A 13912-nucleotide genomic window follows, 5' to 3' on the forward strand; every position below is an offset into this window, starting at 1 on the left:
GGTCCTTGACATGAAATAGTTTGAGAACCACTGACATAGAAACATAGGTTTTTCAGAAAACTGTCTACATGGGTTAAAGTTAAACCTGTATATTTAAATAGTTTGAGAACCACTGACATAGAAACATAGGTTTTTCAGAAAACTGGGTTAAAGTTAAACCTGTATATTTCGTTGACTGAGGTACCGGGGTCCATACTAACTGTCTACATGGGTTAAAGTTAAACCTGTATATTTCAAACTGTCTACATGGGGTAAAGTTAAACCGGTATATTTCAAACTGTCTACATGGGTTAAAGTTAAACCTGTTTATTTCGTTGACTGAGGTATCGGGGTCCATACTAGGTCCCCTCCTTTTTTTTTCGTCTAAAGCAAATCTCTTTACATTTAGCGGAAAATAGCTGACCTATAAGTTTGAATGTGTCGAATTGTGAGCATACTTTTAAGCCCAGAACAGAACTAGGATGCTGTGGGTTTATTTGGTTAATCGGAATTCTCATGTCATGGTTGGTCCCTTACAGTTGTTTCTACAGTACAGAGGGTTTTGAATAATGCAACACCCAACGTCTAGCATTGTACGTACATAAGGTCCACCAGAGCATTGTATATCTGTCTAGTCTGCAGAGAAAGTGTGTGTGTGTGTGTGTGTGTGTGTGTGTGTGTGTGTGTGTGTGTGTGTGTGTGTGTGTGTGTGTGTGTGTGTGTGTGTGTGTGTGTGTGTGTGTGTGCGTGTGTGGCAACGTTTCCTTCTTCAGGCATACTGATATTGCACATGTTCATACCTCGATAAAGATACATTGTGCAGCCTTAGTGTGTACAGGCGGGCAATGACGGGCATGTAATCAGACTTGAGTTTTGTGAATTATAATTACAGAGTTATGTTATTACAAAATAGACCTAGAGAGAGAAATCACTTACAATTAAAAAGTAAGTGAAACAAATCACTATCATTGCTAAATCAATCAGGAAAGCACGCTTAGACAAAGTTAACGTATGTCTTCAGATGTCTACTGTGTTTGTTGTCATGCTTGGATTAAATCAAAGCCTTCATTGATGTCACATTGAAGAACTTTTTAGTGAAAGATTCATGACAGTAAACAACTCAGAGTTGTGTTAAGTGTTATTCTACAACGTTGCCTAGCTGTTTTGATGGGTACACTAAACATTAATTTAGGAGGTAATCAAAGAGTGTGTTAGATGTAATTAAATGATTTCCTTCCATCCATCCATCTTCAACTGCTTATCTGGAGTTGGGTCACGGGGGTAAATGGTGCATTTATATAGCGCCTTCATCCAAGGCGCTTTACAGTACATAGATTGTGCATTACATTCACCCATTCACACACACATTCATACACTGATGGCGGCAGAAACCATGCATACTGAAATATCTAAAAACACATATTACCCTGCACATATAAAAACCCCTGGAAAGTGTTTCTTGTCTCCCAAACATCATTAAAATATTTCAAATCTGGTTGCAAAAGTGTCCCTTTAACCAAGGGCAGTTTCCAGAGGATGTGCACCTGCATAATTATGTAGCGTATGGAACTACAGCGCCTGAAAGCAGAGAAAGGTAAATGGTGCATTTATGTAGTGCCTTTATCCAAGGCGCTTCACATAGATTGTGCATTATATTCACCCACTCTCACACACATTCATACAGTGATGGAGGGATGGCGGCGGAAACCATGCAAGGCACCAACCAGCACATCAGGAGCAATTAGGGGTTCAGTGTCTTGCTCAAGGACACTTCGACACGAACTCTGGGGGAGCCTGCAGGGTTTGACCTGGCAACCTTGCGGTTACCATCCAGCCACTCTACCCCACAGAGCTCTTCCCTTTCCCGAGCAACATTATCCCCTTCCTCCTGGGGGCTCCGTCCGAGGCCAGTGTGGACTGTGGAGACATAATCCCCATCTGGTCCTTGGTCTGCCAGGGGGTCCCCTCCCAGGGGGACGTGCAGAGTAGGTATAGGAATCCATATAGATGCCCCAAACCACCTAAGTTGGTTCCTTTCCAAGTGGATCGTATACAGTACCTATTACACTTACTGTATACTGTATGTGGGTGCTCTATTCATAGCCAGAGAAAGCGAGGGGGGCTGGGGAGCGAGAGTGAAATGGAAAGAGAAAAGATAGATAAAGATGGAAGGTTATATAGTGTGATTTGCTTTTGTAACGAGACAGGCAGCCATCTGTAATTTCTACCGTTTGTTCCCTCCCCCGGTCGCCATGCTTTGCTGCGTGCGTGGTGTGTAACCGTAACATCCCGGCCTGATTACCACAGGGGGGTTATTTTTAGCGGTGTGGGAATGACTCCGGACGGACTGTGATGAATGGGACTGTTTTTCCCACAGTGACAGCAACCAGTGGTGCTCGTGGGGTTGACTGCAGCGTTGGCAATAATGCTGTCACTACAGGACACACACACGGGAAGATGGGAGAGGTTGGCCCCGCTCTAACTTTATAGGGTTAATCTAGTTTATGGCTTATGACAGGGTGCTGAGCTGGCGAAGTGTTTCTGGCATAGAATGACCGTTTGTTTTAACCCTTTAGCATAGGTTTAAGTCTTGTGTTGAGTATAGTATGCCTACAATATAGCTCTTTAGAGCTTTTATTGTCTGCTGTAAAATGAATTGCCCGCCCGTCCCCGTATACCCGTGAACTTATAAAAAGTATATTTTTCACCCATCAAACTCGCCCGGAGGGATTTCCGCAGACACCCGGCGTGCACGTTGCAGGACTCTGGCTTGCATACATGAGTGTGTGTGTGTGTGTGTGTGTGTGTGTGTGTGTGTGTGTGTGTGTGTGTGTGTGTGTGTGTGTGTGTGTGTGTGTGTGTGTGTGTGTTTGCTCCTACAGTAGTGTATATGCGTGCGTTTGTGCCTAGCTTTGTCAATTTACTGTGGTACGGTAGTGGGACTGAGAGCAAAGAGTTGAAGTCTAAAGTCAATAGCACAGAAAGACACGGAGCGAGAGAAGGGTCACCGTATCGAGGTTTTTGGGGGATTCACGGCCATAGATCGATAGTGGAAGTTCAACGTACCCCATGTGTACCCGTGCCCTTTTCACTTTGCTCAGCTCTGGCCTTTACAAAGTGTGGAGGCTGACCCACGTGACTTCTGTGCTGGAAAATGCCTCCCTCGTTCTCATTTGCTGCCTGTGAGTTCTTTTCAGGATCAAGAATGTCCATTGTGCACAGTTGATGAAAAGCTTGTAGTAGAGCCCGGCCAATGGCAGATTTTTTGGGTTCGATCATCCGATGCCGGTCCCTTATTTGGAGAGTCCCAGTCCACCCCTGACCCCCCCCCCCCACACACACACACACACACACACACACACACAAATAGGGGAAAACTCAGATTTGAACAATTAAGCTATGGCATCCCCTTGTACAGTATACTATTGATTGATCGATTCATTTATTAGACAGAATGGCAACAGAGTACAGTCAGGCACCAAAAAAAGAAGTCCTTGCGTCAGACTGAGTCCTGCACGGGTCCAATTTTTGAAACCCGCACCCGCCCCACCTGTCAATCATCAGTCCCGCAACCCGCCCCGTTACCCGTTTGTATCACAACCACTGACGAGCTGACGTCTCTGATGTTTATAACAAACCAAACAGTTTGAAAATTTAAAATTGAGCAAGTTATGGTATTTAAAAAAGTATACATGCCCCATAGATACAATGTTATGCTGCCCCGAAGCTCACGTCGCGACGTCGCTCTCCATTGGCCTTTTCATATACATCTATGTTTATAACATCCTGCAATGCGGGTGCACTGATTAAATAAGGTCACCCACCCGCTTTTCGTTGCGTTCCGCCCCCATCCCCGCACCTGTTAACCCATTTTGGGTGGACTTTTGAAAGATCGAAGAACGACTGACATAGAAACATAGCTTTTTCAGAAAACTGTCAGGATTTAGAAGACATTTTTAGAATCTGATCTCAGGTCAAAATGGGTTAACTTATAAAAGTGTATATTTTTCTGCCCGTTCCACCCGTCAAACTTGGGTACCCGTTGTGTTTATCCACGGCCTCTGAACCATCATCTCTCAGACAAGCTGCAAACAAACACCAGAATTTCAGTGATTTTTTGGAAAAGATAACATCCCCGACTGCACGTCCAAAAAATACAGCAAGTTCCAAAAACACAGGCAAGACAAAACTCACTACATGACCTCAGGAATATATCCAGTTTATTCGTCCCTTGTGTGCACCTCACACCACTGTGCCTGCCTGGCCCAGAGCAGGGCCCTGAGTATCCCATGTGTAGGTCGTTGACAGTAATTGTGCCGTACAGGCTAGTGAAGGCATCAAACCTGCAATGCTCCACTGGCTTGACCCAATGTTTATACCAATAAACCAGGGGAATGATTCAGTTGGGTGTCAAAACGCGACTCTCCTCTGTCTTCACACACGCCAGGCCACAGGCTACACTGGCCAAGGCGAGACCGGAGGGGTTGAAAGCACACGGCCGAGCCCGCGCCCTGCACGTGCACATGGCCAGCGGGGCCCAGTGACATCTCCACACAATCTTCATTTCCAGGCCTTTGTGACTAGTAAGGATATTGCACACTGCAGCCTTTGACAGTTGTAAAGTGGAACCAAACCTATCGTAAACAGAAATCTGTATAGTTCAGAGTGAGTCGGAGGAAAATGCAACCCCAGTGCACGCTCGCTCCTCCGTAAAGCGGTGCGGCTGTAACTCATTGCATGCGGCTGAAATGCAACACAGTGCTCGGTGGTGTCGGTGCCCAGCTCCCATCACCATTAGTTACAACTTCAAAGGCACCACCTTGAGGTACTTTATCAACACCCCTAATTTCACAGCCGCTTTCACACTCACTAATTCATCCCTCTCCCACTTCACTCCACCGACATAAAAGATCTTTCTCTCTTTTCACTTCGACTCTCTGTCTTCTCTGTTGCCTTTTGTTCTCCCATTATCTCTCCTGCATGCTCCCTCTTTCTTGCCTGCGTATCCGCGAACCCCCGACCCCCAACCCCCCCCCCCCCCCGCCCTGCTCTTTTGGTTCCCTGCCTCCACTTTTCTTCATCTTCTCTCTCTTCTTCTTCCCCCTCCGAGATGGCAAAGTCGAACGGGCCAATAGCGTTTAACCCATTTAGGACTGAGGACCAGATTCTACAAAATGTCTTTAAAAATCACGACAGTTTTCTGAAAAACCCCATGTTTCTATATCAGTGGACCCCCAAATATTATGTATTTGGCCACCGACCCCTGTATGTGAAAGAATGTTGTACCAGGGAGTCAGGGACCCTACCAGGGACCCCCCTCCCCCACAGAAGCAAATCTATTTCTCAACGGCTAAAGTTTAAAATCACGGTTAAAGTGGTCAACCGCTAAAGCGACACCAATGCGTTCCCGTCCTACACGGGTTAATTGCTGTGGTTTTTATGTGGTCTGCTGAGAAGTAATAGGCACTCAGCACTTCTGTCCGCAAGACAGATAGCGTCTGTGCTTTGCTCGTCAGGGAGGTGGCTGTGTGGGAGCGCGCTCAGCGGCTTCAGGAAATGCAGGTGAAGTAATAAAAGGAAAAAGGTTTCGGCTTTCTTGGGGTGGTTGGTTGGTTGGTTGGTTGGTTGGGTAGTCAAGAATAGTCTCCATTTCCTCATTGGGAACAAGACATGCACGCACAATGAGCAATGTTGCTATAGTTTTCAATTGTCTTTATTATTTTTACTTGTTTTAGTTTTATTTGTTTTAGTGTTCGTTTTTACATTTTTACCAGCTGCTATACAATAGCAAGCCGAGTCTCTCATCGATTTCCTCTAGTCCAGCTGGTTTTCTCATTGGCTGACGTCGCAGTGCTAGTCCAGTTGGCTTTATCATTGGCTAAACCCATAGAGTATAAAGAAGGATAGAGACTGAACTGGCGCGAAGCTCCGCCCTTTGCTGCATGTCTCTCCACTTGTATTTATCAATAAAGGCAAAGTAAAAATTGCAGATCTACACGCTCTCAATTCAGCTTCAGTTACCCCCCCCCCCCCCCCCACCATAAACCTATCATACATACAGCCAAACATAAAGCCACCCGACAGACCCAGTATAGCTGATAAGTCAAAAACGACAACCTTCTTCTTTGTAATATGAAACTTTATATCAGTTGAACATAGCGTAAAACAACAACCTGGCCACTGCCATTGATTCATATAATAGACTGTCTGCTAAAGCCCGCGCATAGTGCAAAGCCCGCTGGGTAGTGGGATGTACCATAGTGACAGAACCGTAAGTACCATAATAGTAGAATGCACAAACAGAATATTTACAATCTCCCACTTTTCTTTTCTTTTTCCCTTTTTTTTTATAACAAAGAAACAAAGTCTATTATTAATGTCCATAGGCATGAAAGAACATAATGACCAAAAACAAAAATTACTGTTAAAAGAAAAAGAGTCTCTATTCCAGTTTCCATACTCCAACACTGAGTGCCTTTAGGAGCTGAAGTGCGGATGCACCTCGTTTTGTCAAGCAATCAGCTAGCTGCTCTCCTGTAGGTGCCCACAGTATCCGTTGGATCCTTTTGCTCTGAAGAAGTTCCTTGATACCACTTATTTCAATGCGGAGCCTTTTCTCTGTCACTGACTTAGTAGACTTGATGGCATCAGCAAGAGAGTGGTTATCAGTGACACACACTATTGGTAAGACATGCTGGGTAAGATGTCCAGTGGTTAGTTCTGCATGAAGGTCAGAAAGAGAAATGGCACTGTCAACAGCATCTGCGAGAGCGAGTGTTTCACCAGCAAGTGTGCTTCGGACGACTCTCCTGATCTTCTTTGACTGCCAATAAACAGGTGAGAATCTTCCTTCCTCACCCATCAGCACAATGAGATGTCCCCCTTGAGTGCCACCATCTGGAAGGTTTCCCAGTGAGGCATCACAGAACACTACTAGCTTTAGAGAGTTGTCTTTTCCTAGGTTCTGAAATTTCAGTGTCACTTTTTCTGATTTTAGCTTTCTCACCACCTTGTTTGTGTCATGTAAACTCTGTACAGTAGCATGTTTTATGTTAGCAGCAAGGACACAAGTATCAAACATAATATCAGGTCGACTTTGTCTGGCAACCCACAGAAGTTGACCTATCTTTGATCTAAGGTCATCGATTTCACTCTCAGTCAGGGGAGCATCACGGCTCATCGCTCTGGAGGTGTCCATGTGAATTGGCTGAAGATTCTGTATATAATGGTCTTGATGCATATAAGTTACTCCACTTTCAGTGACATACTCCATGCCTACATAGCGAAAACTGTCATGTTCTTCTCTGCCCACTTGGAAGGCAGTTTGCAGGTGAGGGATCACTGTTGTTGCGAAACTGTGTGAACCACCCCAGATAAAATCATCAACATGACAAGCAAGCACTCCAGACACATTACAATCATTATCCAACCAATAAAAAATGGCAGGGTCAACTTGTGACATCTTTCCTCCAGTTTGCAACATTGTTTCTTTAACTCTATTGTACCAGTACAGTGATGCATCATTTAGTCCATAAACACATTTATTCAGCTTCCACAGAGTTCCTTCACTCTTTGCTTCAGGTGGTGGACGGAGATAAATGTCTCGGGATAGCTCATTTCCTTGAAGGAATGCTGACTTAATGTCCATAGAGTGGGGTGTCCATTGGTTTTGACATATCACTGACATGAGTAGTCTAAGAGACTCTGAGGCACATGTTGGAGAGTCCTTTGGGAGGTCCTTTGTGTTTAGCTCTTCAAAACCTCTCGCCACTAGTCTTGCTTTTGGAACTATGCCGTCTGCTGTGTCTTTGAGTGTGCACACCCATCTTGTGGAAATACACTTTTGTCCCATATTTTTTACTTCATTGAACACTCCATGTTTTTCCCAGTTACTGATTTCAGTAAGTTTAGCTGATTCAAATGACACATCCTTTGTAACCAGTACATCATCGTGGTGTCTGTCAGGTGGCTGTTCCACCCTGTCCAATAGTTCAATCTGCAGTGTGTCAACCTGTGAAAGGTCAGCTGACCTGGTTGTGCCAGTGAGGCTAACTGGCTCAGTGTACTCCAGATTGTACCAGTTCTTGTTTTTTCCTGTTGCTTTTCCTGCTCGGCTGAGCACTTTTGCTGTGTGTGAAATTCCAGTGTCTCTTTCCACATACTTAATGAATTGACCTGCCTTTAGATTCTCACTGCAGTCTGTTCTTCTGATAGTAGGTTGTCGGTTGGATGGATCATTGGTCTGCTCAATGTTGTCTGTGTCATTATTAGAGTCCCCTGCAGCATTCTCTGTGTCAGGTACATCACTAGATTCAGTATCAGGTACATTTACAACATTGTTCATGTCACATTCTGCTGCATTATATTCTGTCTGACTTTCTTGGCTGTCACCTGACTTGTCAGTGTAGTGATCTTTGGCCTTGCGTAGTCTACAGTGATGCACCCGGACATAGGTGCCCCCATGTCTAACAAATATGACCACGCCGTCCCGTCCAATTACCACTCCAGGGCCTTTCCATTCATTGCAGTCCATTCTTTTGTAGTACACTTTGTCTCCAGTTTCGTAGTGTTCATCTGTGGGGCGAAGCTGTGTGCGTAGAGCTCTCCTGATTCTCTCAGAGCACTCTGCCTCAGTAAACGCTGTCCTTGCTTCATGCAATGCTGAAATGTGCTGTCCTACCCATTTACTTATTGTAGTGCCCTCCAGGGCAGGCGGTTTATCAACTAGCACAGAAGGTAGGTTTGGATTTTGCCCAAATACTAGCTGATATGGACTAAATCCATGTACATTGTGCATTGTATTCTTTGCCATGAGAGCCCAATCTAGGGCTGTTTTCCAATCACATCCACTGCTTTTCTTCACCTTTAACATTATCTCTGTAAGGGTCTGGTTATGCCTTTCACACAATCCATTACTCCATGGACTGTAGGCAGCAGTGGTTTTGGTTTCAATGTTAAAGTTCTCTGCCATGTCTCTCATTTCCTCATTGTTGAATTCTCCTCCGTTGTCAAAAAAAAGTTTTGCCGGGGCTCCATGAACACTCACCCAGGAATGAATAAAGTGCCTCACAATTTCACTGGATTTTTTTGTGGTCACAATACTACCAGCACTGAACCTGGTGAAATGATCAATCATGTGAAGGTACCACACATTAGGTTCTAGCTCATGCAGATCTAATGCCACAGTTTCATTGTAGGTTGAAGCCATTGGTAGACCAACTGATGGCTTTGGCTTGGGTTTGTTGTACCTGAGACATGTTTCGCAGCTGCTTACAATGTCATTCAAAATAGTAATGCTCTCATCATCATTACTTCCAGCACTAGTCAGTAATTTTTTAAGTTTATCAACTGAAGCATGTCCAAACTGCTTGTGAAGTTTCACCAAAGCTTTGTGTTTTTCATCTTTACTCATGTCATCTGTTATGGCCAGAACCTCATTAGCTTGGGGTTCATTCTCACAAGTGGCTGTGCAATCTCTGTCCACTATGCTGACACAGTAGTGTCCAGAGGAGGTGATTTCAAGGGGCACAGGTTCATGAAACATTGTGGCTTTATCATTCTCAATGTCAAGCACAGCTTTTGCCCTCTTAAGTGATGCTTTGCTTAGTAGTAAAGGAATGTCCACTGGGACCACCTCAGTCTCTATATGGCACTTAGTTTGGCCTATCTTAGCTGGGACTTTCACCTTTTTTGTAGAATGAACAACTTGACCATCACCAAACTTGAAAGCTCTTCTACTCTGTGTACTTTCCATTTTATTCCTCTCACTCTTCTTCAGTGTATGAATGTAACTGTCCAACCATTTTTCACCACAGACTGTTCTGGTGCATGCAGTGTCAATTACAGCTGAACCCAAGGCCTCCACCATGAATATTTCAGCATCAGATATTGACTCTTTAGAAAACAAAGTAATGTTGCACTTTTCAATTTGATCTGCCTCTGAATTTTCTTCCGTCATTTTCACATGCTCAGCTTTGTGTGGGCAGTCCTTAGCCCAGTGGAACGTACTCTGACAAATAGCACATTTTGTTCTTTTTCCATATCTGTCCAGTGGGTTTGAGCCAGTCAATGGCGCCCTCGCATGGTTGGTTTGGGGATGGAATTTGCTCCCGTATTTACCGTCTTTCCTCTGATCAACATACAAAGCATGCTCGTCTTGTCGCACTTGAATTCCTCCACTGCTGCTCGTGGATAACACAGTCTTGTCTCCAAAAATCCTTTTTAGAGCTGACTTCATGCTTGCAAATGTAAGTGTTGAACACGCTGTAAGAGCAAGCTGCTTATCTTTAACATCCAGATCGGCTGTATCCAACAACTTAAATGCTAAAACAGTATCAGGAAGAGTCATGTCAAATTTTCGCATTTTGTTGTACCTCTGCTCGAAATGGACGATGTAATCCGCCATGGAAACGTCACGTTCTCTCCGAGTCTTGTCAAAGTCCGTGTATGCGTCGTAAGCCCGGTCTTTTTCTTCTTTTAGGAATACATTATCCAATGCCTCTACAAGTGTCTTCATCCCATCATCTTTGTTCAAATCGTCCGCAGGTATTTCCAACGCTGTATCTCTAGCTCGTCCCGTCAGTGAAAGAGCAACAGCTAAAGCCTGTTTCTTCGGATCCAGTTCAGTGACACGTTTCCACATTTCAACTTCATTTTTCCAGCTCTCATAAGACTTCTTTTCTTCAAACGCCGGTGGGACTCTGTAGTTAATGTTGTTAGCCATCCTCTGCTACCATTGATAAGTCAAAAACGACAACCTTCTTCTTTGTAATATGAAACTTTATATCAGTTGAACATAGCGTAAAACAACAACCTGGCCACTGCCATTGATTCATATAATAGACTGTCTGCTAAAGCCCGCGCATAGTGCAAAGCCCGCTGGGTAGTGGGATGTACCATAGTGACAGAACCGTAAGTACCATAATAGTAGAATGCACAAACAGAATATTTACATAGCTGTTGTTGTTGGTGTTGTTGTCAATGCCTGGTTCATGGTCGGAACACGCTGTGGGCGCTCCGCTGCCCTGCTGTGTGTTTGAGCCAAAAGCACCATATGGAGAGTGTCACAAAGTGACTCGTATGGACTCAAACAATGGAGTCTGAAGAAGGAAAGCACAAGAGATTATGTAATCGCCGCAAATTGTTCTTATTATCAAATATGAAATGTATAAGGATGCACAAATGCCCATATGAGGTCCACAGAAATATTTATGACGCCTGAGTCGTGGCTCACCGGTCCAGGCACCTTGGCCCGGTAGCCCGAGTCTGGCAGTGTGCAGTCTGTACTCCCGATCCCGACGGCCTTTACTGCATGTCACTCCCCCATCTCTCTCCCTCATTTCCTTTCAGCCTACTGTCTGTCCCTCTATAGAAAATATAAAATAAAGGCGAAAGCCGCAAACAAATTACATTTAAAAAAACGAATGGCTTGTTTTAATGGTCATCAAAGATTTCCTAGTTGCTTTTCTCCTCCCACTGTTCTGGACCAGCACTTGTATTTACCTGTACAACATCCTATTTGCTGCCTTTAGCCTGCTTTATTTATGCCACCTCTTTTGGAACTATACTGTCAAAAGAAAACTCTGCTTCAACTATCCTCCTTTTCTTGACTTTTTGTTATTATTAAAACAGCATATAGTGGAGTGAAGAAGATATTAAAACGGAACAAAAGCCATTATTCATTGTTCTTTGAGGACAGATATACCTCCGAGACACAGTACAGAGAAAGGTTCTAATGAAAGAAAGAAAGAGACTTTATACATTGTATTTATGATTCAGCTCCCATCCAACAGTTATGAGATGGCTCTGTGCTCAGAGCCACATTTTTTAAGTTGGTATTTTGTCCAGTTGTTGTTGTTGGTAACTCTATACTAGGAATTCATGTACTGCGTTGGCGTTGCCAAGGAGTCCCACAAGCAATATTAAAAATGGGTAATAAAGCTAGATGCTTTTCATTGCAAGCCCATCGTTTTTTTATGTACAGTGTGGTTACCACACAGGCGCGCGCACACACACACACACACACACACACACACACTCACACACACACACACACACACACACACACACACACACACAGCGGTGTGTGTGTGTATGGAAGTATGGATCACATCGAGTTGTGATTACCTTGGAAGTGAACCATGTCAAAGTTTAATTGGGCTCCTTGCGATTGCATTTTTAGTTAGTCTCACTACATGCAAATTCAAAAACTCTTAAGCCCATGAAAAAACAATTACTTGCTTTACTGCTTAACAGCCATGCTCTCATTAGGGACTATCTATTGGGACTCTTTGTTTTCTTTTCCTCCTCCAGACTAAAAAGATATTTGGTCGTGTCCTGGTGGCACAGTGGCTCCCTATGGTGGAGTTCAATTACTCGGCTCTGCCTCGGACACCAAGAGGACACACCGTTGGTTGTGTGGGAGGCCGGCGGGAGAGGGTGTTCTCGGTCACTGCACTGGTGAATCCTACAAGTTGGTTCACTCAGCAGGTATAGCAGAACTGGGAGGGCATTGCTGCAGGAGGCTGCATGGCGACTCCACGTGGGCAGGGTAAACATGTGGTTCTCTTGGTACAGTCAGTGGTTCTCAAACTGGTTTCATGTCAAGGACCTCCACATTGACAATTATTAGGCCGCAGAATCCCATTTGAAAATATATGCCAGGGACCCCCATAAGAGCAGCGGTGGATTCTCAACCATTTTAATTTCAAGAACCCCAAGTTTGACATGCATTAGGCTTTACGGACCCCCATTTAACGGCATTTCTATCTCTGGGAAATATCTCTATATTGTAATATCAATGTAATATCAAACATACGTATATTAACTATGAGAGTGTTCAAATGGAACCAAAGGGACCCGTTAGGGTCCATAGAGTCCATTTGGTTCCATTTGTACACTCTCATAGTTACAGACCCATAAGGGTGACCCATTTGGTAGCAAACTATCATTTAGTTGCCCCGTTTTGAACCCATACTGTACCTTGCAAAGGCGGGCGCTCTACTGACTATGCTGAGCGACTGTAGGTCATGTACAGTAGCTATGGTTTTGGGCTATTGAAATAGCAAAGAAATGTGAAAATCATTGCAGATGCAACAGATCAATGACTGACTACTGTCTACTGTCTGACTACTGTATTACTCACCTCAAATGTTTTATTTAGGTGGAATAAGCTTATGAACAGGCCATGTTGTTGTTTCGCCCATGTTACTTGTGCTGTATTAGGCATAGAGAGAGAGACTGGAATACTGCAGTGTGACGAGCAAATGGCGAGAAATCATTTACGTAACATATTACTTTAGGACTGGATTACACCAAGATGTAAACTGAAAGGGATAAACAATCAAATTAAAAAAAGGTTTGTTTAAGGGACAGCTGTACAGTATTCATAGCACCTTACCTGTCCTCTTAGTACTAATAGTACGCTATGCATCTTGATCTTCCGATGTGACATGTTTAATTTCCATTCTCACCTACCTACTCACGTACGGTAATTACCATAACCAAATAATCCGACAATTACAGCTGCTAATCGAATGTGATGTAATTACGCGACAGTAATAAGTAGCGGCAGTTAATTAGATCAATCATTTTCGAAACGAGTTGCTTTAAATATAGCACAACATACATGGACATAATGGCAGCGAGGAGGGCTGTTGCTCTGTACACTGTATCTCACAGAGACAACAGAGAGTGGCATGGCTTTATATTCGGAGGAGAATATTATAGGATATATTTACAGTAGGGTCTAAATACCGGTAGTCAAGTACAGCAGGCCGTGTCATTTAAACACTTTAACCCTGGCATCCCGAAAGTGGGCATGTCATTAGGCAATAATTAAAGAAATAAATCTTTAAAAAAGAATTGATGTTGTGACCTGAGCATGTAGATCGGCTAAATAATTTAGAATTTCTTGTGATTAAGTGGCTAACAT

This window comes from Protomyctophum bolini (assembly GCF_963924005.1).
Source record: "Protomyctophum bolini genome assembly, chromosome: 12".
NCBI lineage: Eukaryota > Metazoa > Chordata > Actinopteri > Myctophiformes > Myctophidae > Protomyctophum > Protomyctophum bolini.